The 11,418-nt window shown below is 38.9% G+C and overlaps 1 pseudogene; it reads left to right on the top strand.

Moving 5' to 3' along the window:
* The first annotated feature begins 703 nt into the window (after nucleotides 1-703).
* On the top strand, nucleotides 704-2,563 carry LOC110287361 (annotated as a pseudogene).
* The last annotated feature ends 8,855 nt before the right edge of the window (nucleotides 2,564-11,418 follow it).

The raw sequence follows: 11,418 nt of genomic DNA, 5'->3' as shown, positions 1-11,418 counted from the left end.
AACTTTATACACTAATGGGCTAGATTTAAAAGTATGAATCCAGAGACTGCCCCACAAGTGGATCCACCCCATATACAGTTACCAAACCCAGACACAATTGTAGAAGCCAACAAGTGCTTGCTGACAGGAGTCTGATATAGCTGTCTCCTGAGAGGCTCTGCCAGAGCCTGACAAATACAGAGGCAGATGCTCGCAGCCATCCATCAGACTGAGCAGAGGGACCCAATGGAGGAGTTAGGGGAAGGACTGAAGGAACAACAACAGTTGATACTGTTGAAGAGCAACAATATCAATCAACCAGACGCCCCACCCCCGCCCCACCCGTGAACCTCCTGGGGACTAAACCACCAACCAAAGAGTACACATGGAGGGACCCATGGCTCCAGCTGCATATGTAGCAAAGGATGGCCTTATCTGGTATAATGGGAGGAGAGGCCGTTGGTCAGGGGAAGGCTCGTTGCCCCAATGTAGGAGCAGGGAGTAGGGATTTATTGGTTGGGTAGGGTAGCACCCTCATAGAAGCAGGGGAGGGGAGATGGAATAGGGGGGTGCTGGAGGGGAAAACGGGAAAGGGAATAACATTTGAAATGTAAATAAACAAAATATCCTATAAGTAAATAAATACATACATACATACATGCATACATACATACATACATACATACAAATATTTTTTTAAAGAACTATGAACCATCACGCAAAGGAAGCCGCCACCTCCTCCCACGCAGCAGCCCTGTCCTCCTGCACAGCTCGGTAGGTTGACTCTACCAAAGAGATGGCTATGGAGAAGCCTAGTCCTCTGCTGGTCTTAGGGGAGGCTGTCTGACAGTGCTACACCCTGCTGAACCAGGCCCCGGACACACTGCACAGATTTTATGGAAAAAACTCTTCCTATGTATACAAGGGCTTGGATTCCAATGGGAAGCAAGCAGCAGTCTACAGACAGAAGGAAATCCACAGGAAAGTGATGTCACAAAACTTCACCAACTGCTAAACCAAGAACTGCCTTGTGGATGCTCACACAACTCTGAATGACAGGGTGGTGTTCCAAGTGATGGGGCTATGGTCCAACAACAACCAGGCTCTGCGGAGGTTCATGAAGAACTTTGTCCTTGCTCCTGAGGGCTCTGTTGCCAACACATTCTATGTTCACAACGACATCTTCAGATACCAAGATGAGGTCTTCAGTGGCTTTGTCACAGATCCTCAAGAGGAATCCGATGAAGTAGTAGAGGAACCTGAAGAAAGAGAGCAGACACCAGAGGTGGTGTCTGATGACTCTGGAACTCTCTATGATCAAACTATCAACAATGACTTGGAGGAGCATTTAGAGGAGCCTGTTGTAGAATCAGAACCAGAGCCAGAACCAGAGTTAGAGCTGGAACCTGTGCCCGACACCTGAGAAGACAAAACTAAGCCTGCATTGGAGGAAGCTGCTCCTGAAGACATGCAGAAGAGGGCTACCCTGGCCCTGACAGACGTGGCCCCAGCACAGGAGGACTTAGGGTTATTTTCTTGGGCATCTGACTTCCTCCCTGTGGGGCTGTTCCAGTGAGGGGATTCCATCTCATGTAATCAAAGTTCCACCATCAAAGCCCTATCCAGACTATAAACCTGACTCTTAGATCCCACCGCAAAGGCATCAGAGATATCAGAGTTTGAGAGAAAGGGATCAATAACCATTCTCAGAGAGGACCCTGGCCAATCTGTGAGGCTGGTGAACTAGGAACCTCTAAGGATGGTGAGGCACCCTGAGAGTCACCAGCTTTTCATCCGGAACCTGCCACATGAGGTTGACAAGTTGGAACTTGTTGCTGTAAATCTCCAACCCAAATATGGCCTGGCAATGAAAACATGACTCAGTTAATATGAATACATGTTATGCTCCTAGATTGGGCAGATCTACCACTACACTACCATCTTCCACATCAATGAGACCTCTTAGAACTTACGGTTTCTCCAGGCCATGTGCTTCTGCTCTGCTTTTCTTCTTCCTCCTCCTCCTTTGTGTCCTCTCCCTCTTCCATTTTCTCCTTCTTCTCTCCCTACCTTCCACTCCACCTTCCCTTTTATCTGACCAATCATCAGCTCTCCTTTATTTTACAAATTAAGGTGGGAAGAGGTTTACATGAAATCACCCAAGTGCTGACTCATTCCTTGTACACAGCCATTCTCTCTGGAGAACGGAATTAACATCAAATATAATTAGCTCCAGGGCAATCCACAACAGGAACTAAAGGATTTTTCCCCTCAAAATTATGGGAATGTGGTGGAGCTGTGCCTCAACAGTGGTGGGAAGTTACCCAATTTCAGATTAGTTGTGTCAACCTATTCAGAAGGTGCTTAGTAATAGACCCATCATGTTCCGAGATGTGGTCCTTTCTGAATGTGTAAGAGAAGAAGACTGAGCTGCCAGGAAAGGTGACCACAGAAATAACCACCTTTGAGGACCCGGAGGCCCCCAAGGTGGGCTGAGCTTTGAGATGAAAGGCCTCCCCTCGGAGGCACGGGGCAAAAACCAGGCTTTGACATGGGCACAGGGATTACAACTCAAAGGCAGTGAATTGCTTGGGCCAAATCTCCACACCGCATATACCCTCGGCTCCTGCAGAATGGTGAATTCCTTCAACCAGCCTTTGGAGTCTCTGAACAGTCTATTATAAACTGAGTTTGTACAATATTAATTTTGCTTGTGTTCATGGTGAATGCTCCCAACCCCCTTTCCTCCCTTCACCTTTTAGCCCCTCATTTCCAGTTTTCTGGAATAATAGTTTTGGAGGAAGAGATCTGTAAAGAAGAAGAAGAAAGGGGCTGGAAAGATGGCTCAGTGATTAAGAGCACCGACTGCACTTCCAAAGGTCCTGAGTTCAATTCCCAGCAACCACATGGTGGCTCACAACCATCTGTAATGGGGTCTGGTGCCCTCTTCTGGTGTGTCTGATAGCACCTACAGTGTATTCATATACATAAAATAAATAAATCTTGAAGAAGAAGAAGAAGAAGAAGAAGAAGAAGAAGAAGAAGAAGAAGAAGAAGAAGAAGAAGAAGAAGAAGAAGAAGAANGAAGAAGAAGAAGAAGAAGAAGAAGAAGAAGAAGAAGAAGAAGAAGAAGAAGAAGAAGAAGAAGAAGAAGAAGAAAGACTGACCGTCCTGATCACTCTGCATACACAGACTGGAGTTTCATGGCCATTTCCCAGAGGCACACATCTCAATTTCACTGACAGCGGACGTTTCATTTGTTGTGAGACACAGGATTTGATAAACATTTTTGGAAGCAGGAAAAATCAAGTCCCGACTCCTTACTGGTGTGAAAAAGTTGCCTTTTGGCAACTGCCACTGGGTCCCTGCTGGTGTGGCTAACTGAATTAAAGGTGTCTCTAGAACTTTCTCCTTTTGACATGTAACTACCAAACAACCCTAAACCTCCATTTTCACCATTGGATTTTAAACTGTGATGTAGCCTGTCAATGTCTAGAACACAGGTAAGGACTTTTGTTGAACTGTTTTGTTTGTTTGTTTGTTTGTTTGTTTGTTTGTTTGTTTGTTTGTTTTTGAGGTAGAGTTTTTCATGTTTTATTTGAATTTGTAAAAATTAAGATAAAATAAGGGAAATAGAGAAAAAAAAGGACAAAAAATTTCCACAAGAAAACAAACCCCCAAATCTGATAAAAAAAAACCAAGCAAAACTGTGCCTTCTATTTATTTTTGATTCTGGTTCTCAATTGTTTAAAGAAAAGTAATAAAGATTCTAAATTTGTTTTCAGAGTATGTGGAATAACTGTAGTTTTTTTTTTTTTTTTTTGATCATGTGTATGTGTCATGTTAACATTGTTCTGCCTTATCCTAAAACCATGCCTCAGACTGGGATGCTGTTAAGGAAGGTGCTTCTGTGAGGCCTGTGGCCTCCGTGGCTCTGTGCGCCATGCTCTACTCTGTTGTCTGTCAGGGTTCCTGCTGGGAGAGAAGAAAAAATTTGGTTGAATATCAGACTTGGCTAATGTGCTCTAGGGTCTGCATTTCTTTTCTTTAAATCATAGCCATATGGTAAATTTTCTGTTTTGTTATGGTTCATTTTTACTGATGGACATGCAGTGGTGTTTCTTGGAAAAAGGTCAATTTTTATTAAAATATTTCTGGAAGAAAAAAAAAGTTTGAACCAATTCTATGTTCTCTCCAAAAATACAAAACTTAAAGATATCCAATGTTATAATATTAAAGGATATAAAAAAAAAAAAAAAACCAGACTGCCAAACAAACAGAAAATGTAAACATGCTAATGTAGCAATCTTTCTATCAGACAAAAGCAACTTCAAACTAAAAGTAATTAGAAGAGATAAACCCCAGACACTACTCACTAATTTGTGTGTGTGTGGTGTGTGTGTGTGTGTGTGTGTGTGTGTGCGTAACCTTTAAGCACCAATTATTGGAGCCTTTAATTTTATAAAATAAACTGTAAAAGACATAAAAGAACACATAGGCCCTGACATAATAATAGTGGGGAACTTCAATACTCTACTCTCAAATTAATTTAGATATTCTAAAATTCAAAAAATAAAAAATCTTCAGAGCGAAAATGTACTATGGATGTATAGGAATTAACAAATATATACAGAATATTGCATTCAACAGACAGACATTTTTCTCAGCAGTAGGTGTAACCATCTCAAAACTGATGACCTCAGAAGACTCAAGTGTCAACAAATTTGAAAAGGAGAAAATTATTGTGTTTTATCACAAAATGATGCAATAAAGCTAGAAACCAGTAATAGAAGCTACAGAAACCACAAAAATAATTGGAGATGAAACAGATCATTTTAATGTACATTAGATTATCTAAGGAATCAGAGCAAATACATAAAAATGCCCAAAGATAAATGATAATAGAAGTATATCTTATGAGTATTTCTGAGATGTGACCAAGACAATGTTAATAAGAAAGTGTACAGGATATTTCTACTCAAGAGACATTCCAGGCTGGGCATGGTGGTACATGCCTTTAACCCCAGCACTCGGGAGGCAGAAACAGGCAGATTTCTGAGTTCGAGGCCAGCCTGGTCTACAGAGTGAGTTCCAGGACATCCAGGGCTTTACAGAGAAACCCTGTCNTGAAAAACCAAACCAAACCAAACCAAAACAAAACAAAACAAAACAAAACAAAACAAAACAAAACAAAGAAACAAACAAGAGACATTTCTTTCCCCCCCTCAATATCCTTGAACTATGGAAAAAGGCCCCATTGTATTAATAGGAGACACATCAGAAAATTTTCATTTTGTGTCTTTTCTGCTTGCATGACATTCTTCCTCAGGACTGCCTAGAAAACACAGGATTTTTATTCACATATGCCTAAATTCAATTATGTATTCAATTGAAATTAAAGTGCACATACATACAGCTAAAGTTACAAATTTCTAGTTTATGAATTATCACTTAAGCATTTTAAGTATTAATTTAAACCTCGAGAATGGGGCTAGAGTAAGTTTTAACTCATATTCCAGGAATATAGTTTCTTATGTTTTGGAAAAACTTCTATGTATGATTTTGTTTTTCTTCATATTGATTTCAGCAACTGAGGTTTATTTATTATAGTTTGAATTGAAAGACCCACAACATGAGGACTCCCCCATGTTCTGACTCAGGAGAGGCGACACCCCAAATCACTCACGAGAAATGGTCTTGCTGCAAACTGCAAGAGGACTTTTAATTCAAGAGCACTCTCGGGACCATGGTCATACACCATGCAGGGGTAGAGGACCGTGGTGTGCCAAGTNGCTGGGTAAGGGGGTATTTAAAGGAAGAAACCACAACTCAAGGGGGTGGGAAGAGTATTGTTGGAAAATACCAAAAATACCAGTCACAAGGAAGTGCAAAGTCACAAGAGTCACAAGGAATACCTGGTAATTGTACAGGTTATTTCTCAAGACAGTTTCTAAGAGCCCCTAACAATAGAACATTTGCATAGTGGGTTCCAGCAATTGTCAGGGTGGGTCAGGGTAACTTTCTTTGAATGAACACTCCTTGAACCCAGGAAGCAGGCGGGTGGAGGAATGTTGCTATCTGTTTTATGATTAGCATACCTTGGAGCATTGAGTCACAGAGGTCACATTCTCAAGCCTGGGCCTAAAGGCCTAGAATTTCGCTTTTACGTTATACTTTTTCAGAATCACTATAAAAATATTTTCATAAGTTTCGAGAAGTCTGAAATCACATATTCATATGTATTCACTCTTACTTACTTACTTTCTTTCTTTCTGTCTTTTTTGTTTTGTTTTGTTTTGTTTTGAGACAGGGTTTCTCTGGCTGTCCTGGAACTCACTCTGTAAACCAGGCTGGCCTCGAACTCAGAAATCCGCCTGCCTCTACATCCCAAGTGCTGGGATTAAAGACATGCGCCACCATGCCTGGTTGTATTCACACTTTCTACTATGTCACTTTGTGTAGAATACTTTCATGTACTATAGCATCAATTGGTATCTCAGTATACCAAGTTTCTGTCTGTAAGAAGATACTTTTCCCAGCAAAAATGATGAAAATGTGGCTGGAAAAACATCTCAGTGGTTTTAATATACTCTTTTATGGTATGCAGTTTTGGCTTCAGCTGTGGTTCTGCATCCTCTGCCTCTTCCCTCTCAGGATGCCCAGATGTTGCTGCACACTGTGCTGGAAGGATGAAGTAGAGTCTGTGAAGAGCGGGGTTTTGTATTATCCAGTCTGGCTATGGGATGGAAGATTGGGGATGGGAGTTGGGGTGGGGGATGGGAAGTGCGGCCTTCTCCAAGGAGTTTTCAGGATAAAGGAAAATCATCGGATAGTTCTGAAAATGCCTCACTTGTATGGAAAGGTATTCCAGGAATCCCAGGTATTTGTGGGGCTGGTTCTTAAGTTGGGAGGAGAGGATGTTTGTAGGTCTGCCAAGGACTACTCAACCTTCCCCAGCTAAAGAGAGTGTGGGGAGATGGAATCCACAGACAAGGTCAGAGAAGGGAAGCCCTGCCAGTAAAGGAAATCCTCTGTTTTGTGCAGAGCTCAAAGCAACTGTCCAGTCATGGTAGACTTCCACCTTAATTAGCTAGTTTTTTCTACAGTTGTGGGCACTTTTCTTGAATAAGACCCAGGTTTGGTTGCCAGCACACACATGACACCATCTTTAACCTCAGTGCCTCAGGTGACAGAATACAGCCCAAGTTTTCTGAGAAGAATTCTAAGTGGTTATTGTTGGTATTCTGTCTGGACTTCACCCCCACAGTTGCTAGGCAGCAGCAAGGTATGCTCCTCCCCACAGTTAACTGGCAACAGCCAGGTAGGCCTGGCCCAGTATAAAAGGGGCTGCTTGACCCCTTCTCCCTCTTGATCATACTCTCTTCTCTCTTTTACTCTTGCTTCCCTCTTGCCCCCTCTCTCCCCATTCTCTTCTCCCCTCTGTCCACGTGGTCCTGGCCAGCCTCTACTTCTCTACTCTCTCCTCTTCTCTGCCTTTCTTTCTGCCTCTACTACTCTCTTAACTCCCTTCCTCATGCCCTAAATAAACTATTCTGTACTATAGTACAGAATAGTGTGGCTGGACCCTCAGGGGGAAGGGATGCCTTGGCATGGGCCTGCCTTGCACCCCCTTCCCTCACACCTCACCACACCCCCATAGAACATATTTTTATATTTATCTTTTTATGATCACAATAGTTATACAAAAATACTAAGAAAATAAGACAAGAGTCTTGTGACCACAGTTTCCTCAAAAACAAAAAACAAAAAAAAAGTTCTTGGATTAAGCTTTTGTGCCCCTTCCAGGTGTAGTGAATAGGAGTTTACTTCAGATTATTCATTAAAACTGGCTATAGCTATTTGTTTATATGCCTTTATAGAAAAACATTTTTTCAAGTCTTGTGGTTTGCCTGCCACATGCAGCTTGCCCTTGTGGTTATATACTTTTCCCGTGTGGCTCTTCTTAACTAACAGAGTATAAATGGTCTGATGCTTTGAATAAAGTTGGCTATTGCATGAGGTTTTAACCTGCTTCCCTTTTCAGCCCCACTCTTGCAGGCCCCACTACCAACTAGAGTAGTAAATACTGGGGATTTGATGATATCCTCTGACCTTGGCTAACAGTAGGCACACTCATGTTAGATATACATTCAGGTAGTCAAAATGCTTATATAGCTAAAATAAATTCTTGTAAGTAATGTAACATGTTTTAGCATAAAATATCTGCCTCAATTTTATATTTATATAGTGAATAATATAGGCATATGAATTAAAAAGGATGAGAATCTTTGAATAGTTCAGAGGTTAAATAATTTCTTAAAGAAAAGTATGATGGTAAAGACTTAAAGAAATACAAAATTAACACTACATTATAAATTGGTCACTAAAGCTTCCAAATTAGTGTGATAACAGTAATCAAGCTGAAATAACATTGTAACTTACTTATTTTCTTTATCAATATAAAAACACATTTCTCTTCCTAATAGAGATATAACCATCTCAAAGCAGGTGTTTTTATGAGCTTTCTCCTAAATGCCTCTGTCAAAATGAGGGATAGAAGAGTAATTCATTCTGTGCCAAAGTCTTCAGTAGATGCTCTGATCTCTGAGGAAGATATGGAATTTTATCTGTATAATTTTTTTTTTAATTCTTGGAACCACTGGAATAAAACTTATAGTGTATTTTAATACATAGTTTAAATGTAGCCTGAAAATGTGTTTTCTTTACTTTATTAAGATTTTAGCCTATTACAATAACTTGTCTCTGGTTTTTGACAAACCGTTCATTGAAAGAGGATAGAGTCTAAAAATAGACAAACTCTTGAAAGACTTTCAGGCAAAACTTTGATTCTTGGTACCTTCTAGACTCTTTTCTATATCATAACAACAAAATAAAGTCTTCTACTGATCTGGTTATGGAATAAAAACAGATTTAATGTATAAAACAAAATAATGCAAGTTAAAATTATAATAAATGTTAAATTGTGTAAAACGTATTACTAATCTCCCTTAATAATTCAAGTAAACAGAAAAAAAGACTTGATAGGCAAAAACAGTCAGAAAGAAAGAAAGAAAGAGATAGATAGATAGAGAAAGAGAGAAAGAGAGAGAGAGGGAGGGAATAATTCAAATCAGAGAATGTAAAATTCTTCCGGTGGGGGGGAAATTGTTGCATTCTCTTAAAAAGGTAAAAACACTTCTCCAAACCATGGAAAGAAAAAAGAAAAAAAAAAAAGAGAGACAAACTTGTTTCCTAGCTAAGTGGGAATTTTAGAAAGATAATCCAGAATAGTGAGCTTTATCTTGCTGTTTATTATAGAAAGAAAAAACACACATGTATATATAAAAAAAAAAAAAAACTTGTTTCTGTCAACTGCATTCTGTTCAGCAAGAGTGTATCCATGTAAAAATATAGCCCATATAAGGCTGCCAATTTAAGAAAATCTAAGGTGATTTTTCAAAGAAGTGCTAAAAGCAGCTTTAACTTACACACCCGGTTTAAAAAGCTTTTGAAAACAATCTCAAAGAGGATACTTATAACATGTTCTTCTGGCTATTCTCCTCTCCTTCTGACTTCCTCTGTCTCAATTTAGACACCACATAAATAAATTGTTTCTGAAAGAACTGGAATCATGAAATTTAACCTGTAACTTATGTTTCTCATCATTATGAGTATTAAAGTTTCATATTTGTTTTTATCCCTTGTGAATTTGGAGTGTCTTCCTCGACAAATCTGAGTTTTTAAGACATCATTTCATGTGATATATTTATGGTCATTTGTTTATGGATTCCCTTTAAAATGTCCAAGTTAAAATATAGCATATGGGAGCCATCAAGACTTTAGGTTTTATGGACCACCTTAAACTCTTAGTTTTGTGATAAAATGTAAAGTAAAATTCCTAAAACAAAATTTTCAGCTCCAAATTTTGGACAATGTCAAACATTTTGTCATGGTTACTTTCATTTTTCAGGATAGTTATTTGGAGCTATTAGGGGAGGGGAGAGCAAGGGTTCAAATTGTATCTTTGCTATGCTCTGATGTAGAACATTCAGAACACCAAAACACATTGTGTAGGGTTTCAGTCTATTTGAGCTGATTACACAGAGCCAGTTTGATAGTAGAGATTTGGTATATCTGCTTATAAGGAATTATAAAACAACACTTGCATGTATGTATATTTTCAGAGCTAATCATTTAGTATTTATGTATTTAGGAATACATATATCTGTATGAATTACATCTCTATATACATATGCAATACACATTTAACAATTAGTGAAAAAAGCAGCTTTGAATTTGAAAGAGAGCAAAGAAGTATATATGGAAGGGGGTTGGAATGAGGAAAGGGAAGAGGGAAATTATGCAATTATATTTCAAAAATTATATTTTTAAAATTTCTTTAACAGGGACAAAAAGGGTAATATAAATGAGTAAAGCTATCTTGTGTAAGAAAATATCCCTTAAAACAGGATGCATTTTGGTCTCCTATTTTTCCACTTCTGATTTATAACAGCCCTGAAACATTTTCCCCATTCAGTTACTAAAGGAAATATTACTGTGTAAAGAAACAAGAAATAACTGACCCTTAAATTCAAATGGATCTATGTGCAAGCTTTGGCTATGTGTTTTAAGGGTAAGACTTCTGGTTTAAAGGAAATACCAAAATTGTTGGGTTATCTAGAAACTGACATCAGAATAAACATTTATTCATAGAAATATGAAAGATTGGAAGACAAGTGCATTGGTATTTCTAGGAAGGAAACAAGAGTAAATTTAATATAGTAACATAGTCCATAGGAACAATTAATGTGGCATCTCCAAAAAGATACTGGTAGAGAAAACAAAGGTTGCAATATTATAGTACTGTAGTTTCAGAGAGAACAAGAAGCATATCCATCAAATGTATTTAAATGCTTATGTAAACACACATTTTAACCTCAAGAAATAACTTATATAAACCATTAGACACTACATAAGTTATTTTTCATTTATATAGACACAATACAAGTACTTTGATTTTGTAGAATAGCTATGTTTTTTAGAGATGAATATATAAATATAGAGACATGAAAAATTATGGTGTCTAGAAGACTTGTCTTTTTTTTCCCTTGGGAATACCTAGGTTTATTATTAATGTACCATTGATAGACATAAAAACCCAAAAGCCCCCTGCTCCAACAAGGAAGTTGAAAGAACATTAACAAAAAGAGCCTATGCTAGGGAGTCAGAATTCCTGTGACATGGCATCTCTGCTTTGATACCTAGAAGAGAATGTGAGACTCTCTCTCTCTCTCTCTCTCTCTCTCTCTCTCTCTCTCTCTCTCTCTCTCTCTCTCTCTCTCTCTTCTTCTTCAAGGCTTCCAAAGGTTCAGGGAATCCAGGATCATTTTGGAAGACTCCTCAGGGTTCTACTTGGCAGTCACTATGGCTGTGGAGTAT

Source organism: Mus caroli, chromosome X (assembly GCF_900094665.2).
Source record: "Mus caroli chromosome X, CAROLI_EIJ_v1.1, whole genome shotgun sequence".
NCBI lineage: Eukaryota > Metazoa > Chordata > Mammalia > Rodentia > Muridae > Mus > Mus caroli.
The sequence above is the reverse complement of the archived record's forward strand: the minus strand, read 5'-3'. Positions and strand labels throughout refer to the sequence as shown.